This window comes from Cryptomeria japonica, chromosome 1 (assembly GCF_030272615.1).
Source record: "Cryptomeria japonica chromosome 1, Sugi_1.0, whole genome shotgun sequence".
NCBI lineage: Eukaryota > Viridiplantae > Streptophyta > Pinopsida > Cupressales > Cupressaceae > Cryptomeria > Cryptomeria japonica.
The window spans coordinates 242666044-242672043 of NC_081405.1; positions in this window are offsets into that span (position 1 = coordinate 242666044).

Consider the following 6000-nt stretch of genomic DNA (forward strand, 5'->3'; position numbering starts at 1 on the left):
GGTGGAAATTTATGAGGACTCATTGCAACAAAAATGAAAGAGCACAAGGAAAGAGAGGTACAATCACACAAGACACCCTCCAATTTCACTCAATCAAAGAACCACCCCAAAAGTGATGATTCGACATTTTATACTTAGTGCATGTATAATGGGCCACTTGCAAAAAATGGCAAAGTGGACTTCTGATTTCAATTATACAACTGCCTCAATAAGGTCAAAAGAGACTCAAACTAATAATGCAAGAGATCTAAACTAAGATCCAAGCAATTTACAAGTACCAAATAGGCCAAATAAGACCAATATCTGAAAGTACAATTTATACTTAAAATATCTAAAATCTGATCATATATTATGAAAGTAGATGAAAAAAAAATGCACTTTAAAAAAAACGGTACTTGAAAAGGAGGTCGTATGAGCTCAAACGAGGCCTTTGAAGTTGCAGAATTGAGGATTAGACAGGTAAAACTAAGAGAATCTGAAACTTTCGAAAAACCTATGCACCAAAACTAGAAAATAACCACACCAATATGAAGAGAATGAAAAATTAGCCCAAATAAAAAAAAAATTCACCCAAAAAGAAGCAAAATTGAGCAAGTTATGGGCCTCCAAAGTTGACCCAAAAATCCAAATTGCTCAACGGAGAGGGGTCTAAAAATTTCCAAAGAAAATGCTGACTGGGTGCTGATTGGGCACTGACTGGGTGATGTTGACTGGGTGCTAACTGTGCGCTACTAATTGGGCAGAAGGTACGGATCCCAAAAATAATTTATTGTTTTTCAAAAAAAAATTTCAAACTAGAAAATAATTTTCAGAATTTTTTTTTTTTTTTGAAAAAAATCCGAAAATTCCGTACCATACGACCAAAATTGGGAAGAAAATTTCCTCCACACCCAAAAATCAATTTTCGCCAAAATAGGTTGAATTTATACTCGATTTTTATGAAAACTCTCTAAGATGCCTCCAAAAAATGCAGTCCCTTAGATTCTAAAATAGAAGCCTTCCATGATGTCTCCAAAAACCAATCAATGAAGCCCCAATGGCTCTGATACCATGTGAGATTTTACCAAGATCAAGGGCACAATGAAAAGTATAAAAATAGAGACAAAAGAATGACAAGAACAAACTGTACTCTCATCAATATGAAAATGATCAACTGGATTCACCAATACAATGAATATAGGCCTTCTTATATAGGCAATGCCATATGGATGTACGAGCACACAATCATGACATATGGGTCAATGAGAAACAAGGGTAGGTAAGAAATACTAGGGGTAGGTAGGAGAAATAATATAATATTTCACAAGAGGTGGATGACCCACCGAATGTGGAATGTAACAACAAAACAAGACAACAAAAGGTGGAATTTCTCCTACAAGCTCTATCCCTATGTGCACACTTCCCTAAGTGTCTCAAATCCAAACTACGAAGAAATGCATTATCCTAAGTTAACTTAAGTAAAGTGTAATATTATCCATAATGAATATTTATTTACACCAACAAAGGCATATATGTTATAGTGGATGACATCTATGTTGTGGTTTCTTATGCTTCCTTATGTTTAAGAACAACTTATTATTCTATGAAATAAGGTTTATACATTCCTGAAAAATAAAATTAAAATTATAACCTATTCAAAAGAAAGATGTATGGGATGGTAACACATCACAAGTTTAAGCAATGTTATTCACATTTAGGAAAAAAGTTATAAGAATAACAAAAAATATTATAAAAGACATTACAATGAGTGGGAGTAAGAACTATGGTGCTAGGGTTTTCAGAGGAGGCAAAGTTGTAGGGGAGGCAAATCAAGGAGATGGTGATCATGAGGATGGATGGGATAGCCTATATTTTCTAATCCTAGCCCTATTTCCTTACGCTTTGATGGAGGAATTTGATCTTCCTAAATTTTTGCCGGTTCCTATCTTTTCCCTACTCTAGGTTGTATCCTATGTTCCCCCTTTTTGACACAAACTTGGTTTTGACCTTTTTTTATTCTATTTGTGTTGGTTGCACTTGTTGTCCATTGGCTTCTACCTTACTCCTCTTGGATCTATGGCTTTTGGTGTCTCTTAGAAAGTTGTGCCATGTTTTGGGCATATGAGAGGATGCTATTCTTCTTGGTGCTACAATTGGGTTCTCCTCTGCCCCATGCCTAGATAAGGTCAAGAGTTTCTTTTATGTTCTTTTTTCTATGGGTATTATTTTCATCATACGTCTATCACTAGCTCCTCTCTTTTGGTTAAGGTTTGTAGATCTATATCCACTCCCATTGGGCTCAATGCATACCTCTAGGTTCATTTGTTGCCTTCCTTTAGGCATTCCCCTTGTTGTTTCATTCTTCGAAGGAGTCAGTTCTGGCCGATGGGTGGTTGTGCTTGGTAAGAGACCTAGTTTCCAATTTTGTGGATAGCTTTCTTGGTGGTTGCACTCCCTCCCTTGGGGCTTCGACTTTGATGCTTCTTGTTAAGGTGGTAAGGGTTCTATTGGTGCTAATCACTCTTCTTTCCTCGGATGTCTTATGGAGGTGGATTTTGTTGATGTTACATCTCATTCTGCTACATTGTCTATATCGAGAAAGGTTGTTGGTTCCTTTATTGCTATTATTACGATTGAGCTGGATTTCAGTAGTAAGGGCTCCCTTCCTCTTGTGCGTATGCATAGTGGTCCTTTTGAGGTGAACTTGCTAGTTTTTGTCTTCCTAGAAAATTGTTTAGTTGATAATGGACCTATTGAGGGAAACCTAGTTGTTGTGGTTGTTGGAGATTTTATCTAAAGTCTTTTAGGCTCCTATCTAATCCTTTCCATTCATACAAATATGGTGGTTTGTAGTGGTTTCACCTATAAAAAGGTTTTAGGGTGACTTTCAAAATCTGATGGTTCTCTTTGTTTTGGGTCATTCTTCGACTACTTTTTCTACAGTTCAAAGAGTCATCGAGCATGAAAGGTTTATGGATCCTTTACAAAACCTAGTTTTCTCTCTCCTTGATTATGGCCAAGGTGACTCTGGTCTTAGGTTTCAGGATCCTTTGGAAAACATGCATGTTCTATTTGATATGACACAATAGTTCCCCTCTTGTTCACTCCTCCAGTTAGAAGCTTCTTGTCTTTGAATAGGTTTCATTTTTTTTGGTTATTCAGTCATCTCACTACTTTTGAGATCCCTATATTCAACCTATTGGTTGTTATGTAGGGGTTGGGGTCCTCTCCCGATTTATCAAATTAAAATAAAAAGTATTACGTAAGGAAAATGTAGGAATTCATAAATACAATTATAATACTAATAAATAGTTAAGAAGCCAAAGAAATAAAACCAATTATAAAAGGAAGATCCTAATTATTTGTTTTATATTACACATTGTCATTTGAGAGATCATACTCAACAATAATATTCTTCCAAATAGTAATTGCATTACTTATTGTAGGTTGCTAGTCTTCATATTGTAAGCACTTGTCACCTTGTAATAAGGCAAAAAAAAATGAGAGGAATTGAATTTTCCTATCAAATATAAAAGAAGAAACTCCCGTGTACACTAATAGAAAGACATAAAGGAAGGGTGACCAACCTACGTAGGCAAAGAACAACTATTAAAAATAACCAAAGGAGAAAACGATAAACCAATCTATTTCATAGAATCTTATTTTAATTTTTTAGTACACTCTACTATCAAGCCACCCAATGGATAAAAAGCATGACTAATAGAAAGTGAAATAGGATGAAACATTCCTAGTGTATTGTCAATATTTTAGATGAAAGAACATTGAAACATTAGGATCATGATTGAGGCCACTAATGAAGACCTCACTAGGGATAATATTCTAGTGCAAATTTAATAATATGCAATAAATTTTATTTATTGAAGTGTGTAAGGGCATGTAATGGGTGGTCCAAAATATCCTTGTATGCTTCAATTCATTTTTTAATGCCAACTATATTTAAATGTGATAACGATAAAATATTTCTTATATAAATCATGAAACTAGTAATTGTATCAAGAAACAATGTATTCACTCAAAATGAAATGATTACAAATAATAAATTATTATAACATAAATAGTTTTATAAGAGCCCAAAAAAAATAGATATTTCATAGATTTTCAATATAAAAATTGAGGAGTAAGAGTAATTTATGTGATTTTTTTTTACCTATGAAAATGGGTTAGCTCTTTGAGGAAACTTATAGCTATATTTGGGGATTGTGAATGCTTGCAAATTAATTTTTTTTTATAATAATGTGACAAAGGGTATGATGGGACTAAATAAAAATGTTTACTTATAAAACCCTTATGAGCACCTTTTATTTAGTGCCTAGGGGATTGAAAATATTTTTTTTTAAGATTGTTATTTAATTTTAAGGTTTGTCCCCAATAATAATTATCAGTTTTCTATATACATTGACTATTTGACTCATGGACACTAGCACATTGTGGAGGCATCCATGCGATACAATAACGTCCCCCGAATCTATAGACTAAATATAGTCATTTGAGCATTACAACTATGATTGGTAGAGATTGTAGTACCTCTTCCTATACCCACCAATATCAGTCTCACTTCTTGAATGCATACTTGGCCTTTAGAACCTTATTTCCAGTCTCTAGCATTTGGGATTAGGCTCGAGAGTATTGGAATTATATTTCTCACTCTCTTGAACATTTTATTTACAGCTTTCAATACTCTTGGCTCAATTTTCATGCTTTTCTCTCTCTCACACAATGATATTCATGCTTCAGATTCTTAATAGCTCGATGCTATGGAGAGAGTCTCATTATTCTTCTTTTTCTTTCGGGAATTCCTTTGCTTTGGGTGTGGAAGGAGAGTTTATTATCCTCTTTCTATCTCCATTTAGCATATTTATTGTTGTATTTGTTTTCATTCCATTATCATTTTAATTTATCTATCTATTTGGTTCAATGTGAAGATGGAAACATCAAAGCAAGAGTTTGACTATGGTAGACCTTTAAACATAGCCCCAACATTTTCTTCTCTAGTTTGTATGTAGTTTTTGCTAAAGGAAGAGTTGTTGTACTAGAAGCCTCTAGTGAGTGATTGTTCATAAACCCAATCTTTTTTTTATCTCTTGTTAACATTGTTATTTAGATGCATTTATATTGTTCAGAACGTCTTTAGATTTTTTAATTTAGTCATTATGTACTTTCAGTGTGCAACTCTATGTTATGTCTGTATGGGACATTAACATGCCAGGTTGTCATCCTAGATCCACACATGCATCCTCAAGAACAAACTTTGTAGAGAATACTAGAGATTTTATGTTAGCTATCCTTTCGAGTTTAGTAGTTTGATAGACCTTCAATTCAATAAATATTTCTAATGGGTTTGGGTAGTTTGTAGTTTATATCTCTTAGCTCGCAAGAGCCCCAGTTTAGTGAGATGGAGTGGCCATATTTTCTCCTCTAGGTTTTCATCACATTGAGGGTTTCAAATTTCCTCCATATTTTTGAGAACTCGACATGGAAGCATCTTGAGATTGTTTAATTGTGTATGTGTATTCGAGTTTTTTTCCTAAAGTAAGCTAAAAATTTGTGAAATTTTTCTTTAAATAAATAGTCTAATACTTTGCATTAGGATCCTTTATTGTATTCTTGTGGAGTGGTCAGAGTTTTGTAGAGTTTTTCTATGAGATTTACAACCCGAACTACCATTGGGGTTGTTGTAAGAAGGAATTCTAGATAGAGTATATGTCTTGATCATTATATCCCTACCCATCCTAGTCTGATGTTCATAGACATGGTGAATCCATATGATCCCTTTACTTCTCATCCCCTTAAGAGTAATCTGACTAGGCTCTCTTCTACAAATATATCATAAAACCCTACCCTTGTAAAGTCCCCCAAGATCTCCTCTTTCTATTGACCATGATTCTATAGTCACTATCTAGTTTGACTAGATTTCATTATTAGAGGAGAACCTAAGAAACTTACAAGAGTTCTTAAATCAAGAAAATATTCTCCCACAAATTAGAAATATAGTCAATAATC